This window comes from Anguilla anguilla, chromosome 8, assembly GCF_013347855.1.
Source record: "Anguilla anguilla isolate fAngAng1 chromosome 8, fAngAng1.pri, whole genome shotgun sequence".
Classification (NCBI taxonomy): domain Eukaryota; kingdom Metazoa; phylum Chordata; class Actinopteri; order Anguilliformes; family Anguillidae; genus Anguilla; species Anguilla anguilla.
The window spans coordinates 32,923,966-32,937,527 of record NC_049208.1 but is presented as its reverse complement, the minus strand read 5'-3'; positions in this window follow the sequence as shown (position 1 = coordinate 32,937,527).

Here is a 13,562-nt window from a genome sequence, read left to right as displayed (position 1 = left end):
GAATTAATTTGTCCATGAGATAACATTGACATTTAGACTTAATTACCTTATTTTTCATTGAATTTAGCCATGAACAATGACTTTATATAGAAACAATTACTTTATAATTATTGTATAAAATATAGACTTTTTAAACAATCTATTATGTTGTCAATCATTCATATTTGGACTACCACTAATCTTGAATGAAAGGAATGTATGTGGTTGTCAGTAGACCAAGGTTTGAAAAAGGCTTTCTACAAGCATAGGTTTGAGGTAAAACTGCATGTCCACATCGTATCCATAAGGAGCTCGTTGGTTTGTACACAGTAAATTTAAAGTAGCAAAGGAAATGGAAATCAGCACAATGACAGCTTTTCACTGCCAACTGGGCCCTCCAATGTATTGAACATTTTCAGTAAGGGGGAAAATGTAGCACTTCTTCTATGGTTTTGGGGCACTGGGTTAAATCATGATGCAATGAATTCAACATGGAAAAAAGCAAATGATATTATTTATTGCATCTATTTAGTTGCTCTTTTTACTTGGACTTAGGTAACATTTTTCATTCACAGATATTGCAACATAGTGAATTTGGAAAATAAAAAAAGATTGACATTTTTTTTTGCCGGAAGTCATCCAATTGTTGGCTACATTGAGTATATCTCAGATATTTAAATTCATAACACTACCGCAAAATGTAATGTAACGGTGGAAAAGAAAATGTTTCTGAATACTTAATTGAAAGTGTCAAAGTAGTGTCCATCATACCCTGATAAGTTATTCATAGGCTAGGCAGCATGTTTCAAAGATGGAATGTATTTGAATAATCAAAGAAGTAGCTTCATTAAAGCTGTGCCCTCTTGTATTTGGTTATGCAAGAAGATGCAGAATTGGACAACCAGAGATCACGATCACAAGAGGCAAAAATGTATTTAAATATATGTCTATATATTTGAATTGAATGCCATTTATTACTATAGATCCTACAACAGGATTAGGCATAATATGGTTGGGCCAAAGCAGGTCTTGCAGAGAAGTCTGGAAATTTCAAATGAAGGGGTACATAACAAGCCCTTTCCTGCTGGACAGGCCCCAGCCATAAAATCAAAGCAGTCTCATCCCATGGGATTAAGCCTCCAAGTGTAACTTGATATTTCTGGTGGGGTTTGCCATCAGCCTCTGCATATTTTACCAGATATCATCGCATCACATTTTCTACCTTAAGTAATATGTACATTAGGCCTATTGCATATCTAACTGAATTTCCCTTGGGATTAATAAAGTATCCATCCATCCATCCATCTAACTAATGCTGGAAATCTCCAATACAAAGTTACCATGCTGTTCCTTGACATTATTGAATAGTTTCTAAATTAAATACTGATTGCATATACAACTTCACTTGTTAGTTGACAATATACATAAATACATAAATATACGCTAATAATAGCGCAACAGATGATGTGGTATTACCATGAATTACACTTTACATTTAGATCTGACGTATTCTTGAGTGGGGAAGTTTATTCATTTCTCAGTTCTACCCCCACAGTCGTACCTTTTATAGACGGGGGAGTTGAGTTGCCCCTTGCCGCACCTGCTGCAGTCCATTTATACTTGAGATCGTTGTCTTGCTGAAAGATCCATTTTGAGGCCGAGTTTACGCTTCCTGGTGAGGGGAGACCGTGTTTTTAATATTATAGTTTAAAAAATATATTACAGTTAGTGAAATTATTTTTAATTGTTTGGGTGATTCTGTTCGTTATTACAAATTATATTCTATATTATTATTATATTCTAAATCACAGTTAAAGTAGTCCTAGGTTGGTGAAGGAACTTGAAAGTCTCCCATGAGAGTCCCATGATGTTTCGTATTAGAGAAGAAGCTATTTATGAAAAAGTATGGGAGTGTGGAAGAGTAGAGAAATCTGTAAAACAATACAGAAGCAAAGATTATAAATAAAGTAATAAATTACACATGTATAAAAATGTTGGAGCAATAAACACAATGTAAGGCTGTGTTATATAAAGCTATATAAGTGCATTTCATTATTACCTTCCACCCTTCTGTTCCCCACACATGCCTTGGCTGCAATGACAGCTTCAAAGAGCTACTGTGTCTTTGATCAGTTTTAGCAGGTAACACAGGCTGCCATGGAATTCACCCTCTCTCCTTCATAAATCTAGCTGCTCACGACACTTCAAAAGATGGTGCTGTTAGTTCATCTTATATGCTGTTACCTTCGCTATTGCCCTCAAAATCCTACCCTCAATAAATGTCAGTACCTGTACCAGCACCTGTCACAATGTTCACCTGTGTATTCGGTTTGAGTACTTTGAATAGCCAGTGAGAATTGAGATAACAAAGGATAAAATGTTCAGCTGTTCAGTTTTCAGGCACAAGTAATTCTCAGCAGAGCTATGAGAAGCCCGTCTTCATCTACAACACTGACAGCACTGATAAACCGCTATGTAAATAAAACATTTTCTGAGCTATTCAGCTATTAGTTTATTTTAGCTGTCCTCCACAAATGTTTACATTGCAGTTCAATATTCATACTTAGGAGACTACTTTGCCAAGATCACATTTGACACATTAAATAATAATGTGCCCTCTCTCTTGTCTACAAATAGCTTTAATACCATGATACACCTGTTCCAAATTGAGCACAATGTACCATCATAGTCAGGGGGCTCTAAAATTCATTGGCAGGGTGAGCATTTTGAAATATCAGTGGGGCTTCCTATTCATTACATTACATTACATTACAGCCACTTGGCAGACGCACTTATCCAGTGCGACGTATTCAAATCTGATCTAATGGAATCTGTTATTGGCATTTGTCAACATGAGGACCAAAGTTGTGCCAATGAATTTGGAGCTAGAGAAAAAAAAAGTGTGCATCAACCAGCAAAATGAAGAGGAGTGCTGAGCCCAAATATACATAAACTGATCAAACAATTCATAAACATGAGTGAGATAGCACATCCAAAAATAATGAAAAATACAGATTCTTTACTTTTTACAATTTATTCTTAGGCACACATTAAAATAATGCTGACGCGTTTCAGCATTACTGCCTTTACCAGAGCATCTCAATGAATGTCAAGGAAGCCAAGAAGCCAAGAAGCCCCCCCCCTCCCCCCCCCCCGCCAACAGTGGTGTCATTAGGGTTGGTGACACCCGGTGCAGTCGATCGTTGGTGTCACCCGATGTTGTCGACTGGGGGGTGGGGTGGGGTTGGGGGAGTGCTGTTGAATGTTGTTGACCGGGGGGGGGCGTGTGCTGGCGGGTGTGGGCGCAAGGAATTGCGTGTTATGCATTCGAACAACAAAGCGCTTCTCGTCACATTAATACCGGTAATTAAATCAACCGGCATTAAACTGCAACAGAGGAACTAGCTGTTTCAACTTGTCGCTACACAAAACACTGCACAAACTATTTATTGCCAGTCATTTCGGTGTCACCCCCCTCTGACGGTGTCACCCGGTGCAGTCCGCACCCCCCACACCCGCCTAGTGACGCCTCTGCCCCCCCAATATTACAAAACAGGCCAAATAACCCACCGATGACGCGATTTGGTGGTGCCACAGTGTTCCGTGACTTCGAATAATATTCGGCCAACACCCAGCCTCATTAATAATCTGAAGCATTTTCCCCTTAGAATTCACCAGGAATGGTAATTACAAAGCTGTTCTTTTAAGAAATTTCTATAAGTTGCAGTTGTTGGGGTCTATGTATTTCAACTGCCCCCCCACCCCCCCCCCCCCCCCCACCCCTCCCCCTACCCCAAAATCCTAATATTTAAACTAAAGTTATACCCTTGGGTAGCAGTCTGAAATACATAATGTGATTACACACAATATTTCTTCAAGGAATTTACTCACCATGCACCTTTGTCAAATTTATGAGATCAGTGTGATTCATTTAATTGTGATGATTTTTTTCTTGTGCACTTCCTCCTCTTAGGCCTATTTTATATGTATATGTCATATGCACATGTATATGTAGACAGGATGCCTCTTTACAGTAAAGTTTCCCCCTGTGGTGTTCCTTGGCGTAATTGTTCTCTTATAAATCTGACCCCTGGGAAATCAGAAGGATTTATTCTCCCTCTTGGTGTTGTGCACTTTGCATATTGGCTTGTGCCTTCTTAAAGGTATTTCTGTTGTTGAGCTGCCGCACCTGTACGATATGAAAATATCACACAATTAGTACACAAATGTACTAATTGGAATAAAAAGAATATTATTGTCTGTGAACCACATAGGCTCTAACAGAGCAGACGATGACATATCGGTGCAGGGAAAAGCAAACAGCTCACCAATCCAACACAGTACAGCAAGGTACCATTCACACACACTTCCACAGCAAGGTACCATTCACACACACTTCCAGAGCAAGGCAACATTCACACACACTTCCACAGCAAGGTACCATTCACACACACTTCCAGAGCAAGGCAACATTCACACACACTTCCACAGCAAGGTACCATTCACACACACTTCCATAGCAAAGTACCATTCACACACACACTTCCATAGCAAGGTACCATTCACACACACTTCCACAGCAAGGTACCATTCACACACACTTCCACAGCAAGGTACCATTCACACACACTTCCATAGCAAGGTACCATTCACACACACTTCCACAGCAAGGTACCATTCACACACACTTCCATAGCAAGGCAACATTCACACACACTTCCACAGCAAGGTACCATTCACACACACTTCCATAGCAAGGTACCATTCACACACACTTCCACAGCAAGGTAACATTCACACACACTTCCACAGCAAGGTAATATTCACACACACTTCCACAGTAAGTTAACATTCACGGACCTCCACATCCTTCATCAAGGTCAGGGTCTTGTTGAGCAGAGAGAGAAAAAATGCACCACTTTCAATTTTTATCCCGAAGGTTTGGACAACTGGGATTAAACTCAGAGAGAGAGAGAGAGAGAGAGAGAGAGAGAGAGAGAGAGAGAGAGAGAGAGAGAGAGAGAGAGAGAGAGAGAGAGAGAGAGAGAGAGAGAGAGAGAGAGAGAGAGAGAGAGAGAGAGAGAGAGAGAGAGAGAGAGAGAGAGAGAGAGAGAGAGAGAGAGAGAGAGAGAGAGAGAGAGAGAGAGAGAGAGAGAGAGAGAGAGAGAGAGAGAGAGAGAGAGAGAGAGAGAGAGAGAGAGAGAGAGAGAATACAAGCCTTCCTTACCGAACACAATGTCTTGAGTAAGAGTCAGATTGGTTTTCTTCCAAAACACCGCACAACTGACCATATTTACACCCTACACACCCTAATCAACAAACATGTATACCAAAAAAATAAAGGAAAAATCTTTGCATGCTTCATTGACTTCAAAAAAGCATTTGATTCAATCTGGCACGAGGGCCTATATTATAAAATCCTACAAAGTGGTGTAGGGGGTAAAGTGTATGACATAATTAAATCAATATATGTAAAAAACAAGTGCGGAATAAAACTTGGCAAAAAAAGAACTGATTTCTTCACGCAGGGGAGTGGGGTGAGGCAGGGCTGCAGTTTGAGTCCAACATTGTTCAATATATATATCAATGAATTAGCGGTGTTACTGGAACAATCTTCAGCTCCTGGCCTCACCCTAAACAACACAGACGTTAAATTCTTGCTCTATGCAGATGACCTGGTCCTGCTGTCACCCACTAAACAAGGATTACAGCAGAACCTGGATCTGCTAGAGCAATACTGTCAGAACTGGGCACTGACGGTAAATTTGAAAAAGACAAAGATTATGATCTTCCAAAAAAAGCCCAGATCTCAGGAAAACAGATACCTCTTTACTCTAGGAAACACCGTCCTAGAACACACACTAAGCTACGATTACCTAGGACTAAAAATCAGTGCGTCAGGGAGCTTTGGCCTAGCAGTGAATGCATTAAAAGAAAAAGCCCGCAGGGCTTTTTATGCGATTAAAAGGAGATTCCATACAATAAATATTCCCATTAGAATCTGGTTAAAAATCTTTGACTGTGTCATCCAGCCTATCATGCTGTATGGAAGTGAAATATGGGGTCCACTCAGTCAGCAAGACTACACCAAGTGGGAGAAACATCCAGCTGAAACCCTGCATGCAGAATTCTGTAAAAACATACTAAAAGTACATAGAAATGCCCCTAACAATGCATGCAGGGCTGAATTAGGCAGATTTCCGACTCTCATTCAAATTCAAAAAAAGGCATTAAACTTTATTGAACATCTAAAAATGAGTCCAACAGACTCCTTACAATTCTTGGCACTCCAAACCCAAGAGCTCAGCCCAGGAAAGTATCCCCTCAGTCAGCTGGTTCTGAACCTCTCTAGACTAACATTAACACATACTAATGCAAACCAGCTTCAGACCAGCACTGCTTCACAACAGCCCATTAGAGTCAACCAAATTATAAAACACATCAAAAACTCCTATCTGGACCACTGGAACAAAGAAACACAATCCCAAAATAAACTGAATTGTTATCGGGCCCTAAATAGAAAATACGCACAGGCAGAGTATCTCTTCTCTGTCAGAGATACAAAGCAGAGACGGATCCTGACCAAGTACAGGCTCAGTGACCACACGCTTGCAATTGAAATAGGCAGATACAAAAACTCATGGGTACCAAAAGAAGAGCGAATATGTGGTCACTGTAAGACAGGAGAGGTAGAAACAGAGATGCACTTCCTCCTTACTTGCACAAAATATTTACAAATTAGAAAAAAATATTTCCAAAAATTATCCCAAATTATAAATAATTTTAATTACAAATCAAAAGAAGAAAAATGTGCAATTCTTTTAGGGGAAGGATCAACAGCCCCAATTGCAGCACAGTTCATTTCAGCCTGCCATAACCTGAGGGACAGTGAGTGACCACCCACCCCATATAAATATTGTACATACTTATTGATTTACTTCTGTTGCTGTTATTGTATATGTACATTTATCATTATTATTTTAATATTACTCTTATTTTACATATTATATGTATGCTTTGGCAATAAATATGTCTGTATTTCATGCCAATAAAGCAACTTAAATTGAAAAATTGAAATTGAGAGAGAGAGAGAGAGAGAGAGAGAGAGAGAGAGAGAGAGAGGATTACAATAAATTTTTCTAATCGAAAAGGAGAAAGACACGCTTCACTAGATGTTTTAAATGGCCAACAGGCTTTGTTTTAGCTGACCCAGTCCAGTGTGCATCAGTAAAGGCGTGGGTAAGCAGCAGCAGTATTCGGCATAGGAAAATGCCCTCTTTTCATTTTCCCCTGAAATAACCATTTCAGTAACCAATATCTGAGCAATTCCTTAAAAATGCCTATTTCACCCATACCGTATATCAGTGGGTCCCACCTGGAGATCTACCATCCTGCAGGTTTTCATTTCAACCCTAATTTGGCAGGCCTGATTCTACTTAGCAGCTCAGTGAGATGTCTAGCAGTAGAATGAGGTGTGCTCTGTTAGGGATGGAGTGAAAACCTACAGGACGGTGGATCTCCAGGCACAGGTTTGGGAACCACTGATGCATATCATTCATATTTCAAATGATAAATTATAAAAAGATTACCCACCCAGAGTTTCTGTGTCAGCTATGTGAATTTCTGTCATTTTTAAAATCAAACATGTTAACTCCTTTGTGATTAAATGAATGATCTGTACAGTATATAATGTGACATTATTGCATATACAGTTTGTTAAGAATATGACATCTGGGAAAAATCTACCATATGAGATTATATTTGGAACACTAGGATTAAAAATCCTACAATTCAGTGGTCTCCAACCCTGGTCCTGGAGAGCTACAGGGTCTGCTGGTTTTTGTTTTCACCTTAAAATCAGCACCAAATTGAGACCAAAGACACCAGGTGAGTTGAGTTAACTGTGTAATCAACTGATCTAATTGATTCATGAAGTGCAGAGTCACTATGAAAACCAGCAGACCCTGTAGCTCTCCAGGACCAGGATTGGAGGCCACTGCTATAATTACTCCATAACAAATAATTCAGGAGACTGTGAAACTTATATGAAATATATGAACTAAGCATATGAATAATACATTATGAAATTCACGTATATGTACTGTATTTGCATACCCACTTATGGTAATATCTATTCATTTTTTATTTATTCACTTGAATTTTATGCTGCACAGATCAAAGCAAGCTATATGATAACATCAAAAACAGTATATTAATGCATAGTGAAAATTAAACCATTATGTATACAGTACATTGGAATATTTGATTATAGCTATATAGTCTTTATTGTGAATATTTGTAACTTTTATACTGTGTATTTCTTGAAGTATTTCCCTCCACATTAATGAATGCAACTTTGAGGTTTGTATCCAATTATTAAATCAAGACTCTATTTTACTGTGTTTTTCCAATTAATATTTGCCCTCTGATCCTGCAAAATAAAAGCATCATATTTGCATGGAATGTATAAGTTACAGACTTTATATGCAAACATGCATAAAAAGTATTCAGAGAATACCAATGAACTATAGGGGAAACTTAGTATTAGCTATACAGTTGCATGGTGGGTGATATGCTCATTTAAGTTATTTTGAATAAACACAAATGATGGGTATTATCGCTTGATATAACTATAGAGTTCTGAAACCAAAATTCAAATGAATATGCAACAAAAAATCTAAATGTAAGCCCAAATAAAATTAATTCAAATGTATAATTAATATCTACTCATAATTATTTATTCTATAAAGAACATTTTCATATATATTTTTTGCACAAAATATATTTCTTATTCTTACTTGTTTAGTCTTACCTGAATCTGAACAGTAATACAACTCCAATTAAGGAACATATTACATATAACTATGCCATTATTTTTAGTAAGCGTGCACCATCTGCTGGAACAATCAAGAATTTTAATTTCAGAAATATTAAGGTTAATTATTGTTAGTGCTACTTAAGGCACAATTCAGTGTAGAATTAGTCAAGAAGGCAATAAAAATCAGGTAATTCAGTTGGACTCAGTTACCACTATGGAACAGTGCAATTATAGATATTTAACAAGACAACAGTGTGGGTAAGAAACATAATGGGTCTTTCTTTATTTTACCAGGTGGCAGGACAGTACAGTTACTACTCTTAATCATTTACACATCACGGGAGGTTGTAAAGAGGTTTATCTCATCACCAGTGGCCTGGTAGAGGCCACCTGAAATCCCATTATGTTTCCCACACACACTGTTGTGTTGTTAAACCTCTATAACTGCTGTCCAATAGTGTTAACATTTTTAAATATTTAATAGTCATTGATTTATTTCAAATTAAATGTGCTGGAGTACAGAGAGTCAAAACAAAAAACACTTGTGTCACTGTGCCAATATCCATTTTTGAGACCAGATGCAACTCCTCTCGAAGATGTAAACAACTGTAGTCCACCAGCTGAACAGCCACTGAGCTGGAGAACTGCAGCACTGTGTAGGTGCTCTAGTTTGCAGGTGCCTGATTGGCCAAAGGAAACGCTATTATGATTAGGCTAAATTTAGACCATGGGGTGTATCACTGTACCAACAGCTGGCATTTTAGCCAGCCACACCACTCAACAGCACTGTTAATGCATATTTGATTTAGAATAAAGTAGCAACAAAGGAAATATCAGCAAAACTTCCCACTTGTGAGAAAAGTTTTTCAGCTTTATGTATTTGGACATTGCCTGAATCTTTGCCTAATTTGTTTGCCAATGGATATACACAGAGTTCAGGAACATGTGGTCTGCATTTTATGTGTGAATGGTTCTATTTTAAAGAAACTGACAGCCAGAGCAACCTTGGAAAAGAAAAGATCATTAAAAATGTGTTGAGCCTAATGTGTGGTAGGTCCTTGGAAAACAGGATTCGCTATAAATAATTAGTTTTGTGTTCAAAAGGCAAACACTGGCGAACAGGATTAAGTCATTACGACCAAGTTGGTTCAAGCTTAATCCTCTCTTCTCCGAAGGGAGAGAGGCACAGAACCTCGCTGCCGTTCCTCATCTTATTATGAGTCCAGTATGTTATTCTTTCCTGGCATTTTATCACCAGAGAAGCACACCTACATGCTGAGGTCGAAATTGATTTTCTACAGTAATACGAAATGTCACCGGTGCGCTAAATTAAACATCTCTTCTGTCACAAAAGAGAGAGCACTTTTATCAGATAATTATCCTGCTGTGTTACGCAACTATGAGGTTTGCAAAGTTCATAAGATATTTTCCAGTGTTTCCAAAGCGCTAGAAAATTTCTTTTAGAATTTTTTTTATTTTGCTCTCTCGTTGTTTTGACCGAAAATGCTGAATATTGAAATGTCCCTCTATTCATACATGCATGATAGAAAGACACACACGAAGCTTGACGTATAAACAGAGCATAAGCGCTACACCGCATCATTAATCACGTTACAGGGCCAAGTCTGTGTGGTTGAATATAAAATCAAAAGAAATCAGCAAATAAATGCATTAAAATAACCTTGCAATCAAAAAGTGTTCAAAGAAGGGGCTCCCTCAGCTTCAGTCAGCTTCACTCATAGTCCAGTCATCAGGGAAAGAAGATTTAATGCCTTTCATCTTTTCTGCGGGTAAGTGCACAACACGATGTCTTCCCGTCCTTCCTTTCAGGCTCATGTACAATTTACACACTGTCCATATAAATTATAAAATTAAAATTAATCAAGATTAAGGGTGCTTCCTTTTATGCTATCACAATCCACTATGTGTACGCCTCACATGTTTCGCAATGCGCAATTACATCAAGGATACCACAGGGACTTGAAGCAGAGCCCTGTTAACTGATATAATTGCATAGCAATAGAGGCTAATTTCCAAGTTGCCTTACACATTTGACATCTTTCACATTACCCAGTTACACAGCTGGGGCTTCTGGGTACAGAGTAAGACTCCAGAATGCTCTTCAATGCACAATTGTTTGGCTCTGGTCCCTTTATTCCCATGCAGAAAGGCTGAAGAGTGAGATCATTTGGAGACAAGGATGCAGAGAGAAGCTTAAAGAACAGACTGTGCTCGGTGTAGCTGTACACAGCATACTGTCAGTGGGATGTTTCCTCTGCTTGACCAGGTCTCCCTCCGCTTCCCCTGAAATAGCCCCCGTCCTCACACGGACAACCCAACGATAAGGGACGCCCACGCAGTGGTGGGCGCGACCGTTCATGCCACAAACCCCGGGCACAAGCACATGACCCGCGGGTTTATCTTTGCTTTTCTAATGAATACACCCACGGCGTTAGGCGGATTACTCAGAGCGAGTGAACCGGTAAACTGATTAATTACATGGCTAAAAATGTCATTAGCAACACGATCAATTGGATTACTCAAAAGGTGAAATCTAATCTGATTGCTTTTGGATTGCATTCAGTTCCATTTAGCCAAGTATAGTCTAGAATAAATATGCTATGGAAACACATTAGTTTGTATCTTTCTGACAAGGCTGTTTGTGTGACTGTGTTTTCCACTCACTTCCTGCTCATATTCCTGTGTATGTGTACCTGTTATGTGGGTGTGTGTGGCATTAAGAGTGTGTTTTCATGTGGTGTGTGTGTGTGCGTGTACATTGTACTTTGAAGTAATCCAAAATGTAATCACTAACTCTTTACAAAAAGTTAATGTAATTGGTTGATTAGTGACTTGCGACCTGTTACTTCCCAACACTGCACGCTTGAAATATATTTTCTCACGACTGACAATCAATATCAGGAACACATTAGAGGGCAGGAAGTCAAGTAATAGCTAGACACCCTACCAATGAGAACACTCTTCAGCCAACTGCGGATGTATATATGGTAGTGCACCGGCTGTGAGCCACTATAATGCACTCCTGTAGGGTCACATAATGCATGAACACTTTCTAACTGTGGATCTGTGTTGTACCCATTGGAATAGTTAAAGAGTGTTAACCTGAATGATATTTGGGCTTTAGCATTGCTTTCACAGTTTACAGATGTGAATCACACTGAAAAATAATGGGAGATGTCATAAAAAATCCAAATGCACTTAATCTAAGGCAGAGGTCCAGAAATAAATTTAGCTCGCAAAAGTAACACCAAAACAATGCTATTTCGGAGCCACTCACTTAAAAATGTTCCATTTTTAAGAAGATTTTAGAAATGTGCTTTAATAAGTACCCAAACATTTTTCAGTGAAAACAGTACAGGTAGTTAGCAATGGCACTACAGGGATCTCAATTATGTCATACCACAAGGCTATGCTGTACGAATTAGAAGTGAGTTTTAGTTCAAAGGTAAACAAAATAGCATTTGGAAGAGAGTAAATTTAGAAAATGCATACATAAATTGCCTATTCGGCAGTCCTTTCAGAGCTTTTCTTCAAAAACAAAAATAAATTGCACAGATGAATCATCCTTAGCACTGGGGGATGGAGCCAAAAGGAAAATTGAACAGAGGTGCCCTCTGGTTTCGAGAGATAATTATCAGCACTACAAAAAAGCATTTCTTGTGACCACTGGGTTCTCTGTGCCTGCTCTCTGAGGCATTCAATAATGGTTTGGCTTTCCAACAGACTTGGAACTTCAGTTACAAACCCATGGCAATATCAACTGGCTATTTTTTTTATGTGAGCATTAATCCAGAACACAATATATGACATTTTGCTAGTGACATACCAGTGTATGAACTGCAGCTAGTTTCATTACCTGGCGTCTTCTCACGTGTCCTCTGTGTGTGTGCAGCACGACAGTCGCCACTTCATGTCTTTTCTCGCTCGGTGCTCTAAATATTGCCACTAATTCCACACCGGATAGCCCTGCAATTGGTTCATTTACTGACACCTGTTCTGTCGTGCCAATTTTAAACAACACACCTTTTGTTTTGGAGCACTTTGGGGTTTCTCCCTTGCTTCTGCAAAAAAGGAAAGACAAGATGTAGTAGTTTGAGTAGGCTATCTTAACTGCTCATATCAGTGGCAATTGGTCAAATACTTGACAAGCAATCCCTATAAAATGTCACTAATCACAACTGATTACAATCTGATTACAAAGCAACTCAAATTTACAAGACTAAACAAATGAAACTAGATGGCATCTGATACTACAAAAGGAGAGGGCACTCTTTATAGTAAGCGAAATGGATACTGAAATGAATTGCCAAATATACAGCAAAAACTATACCTTTTCTAGTTTTCAAGTGATGAGTAATGACTGATGACAGCTATAGAAACACCTCTCTCTGTCCTTTCACCAAAGCCAAAGAACATACTGAATGAAACCACAACAGCTCCAGACATTTGACAGCAAATTAAACCTTGAGCCGAGTGACAGGTGACCACAGTCCTATCCTGCCTTGCCATGTGGCTGTAGCCTCAGACAAACAGTTCAAAATAATTCTGATGGTCAGGAGTTTAAAAAAAAAATTCAAACCAGTATTTACTTCACACAACCAAAGATCAAAATAATTATTTAAGAATAGCTATATTAGCATTCGGCCTACAGAAAATTATAACTCGTCACCACAATGAATAATAGAAGTCATGAAAAATATAACAAAGCAATGTGTCAGCAAATTATGTCACATTCATGTGGCAT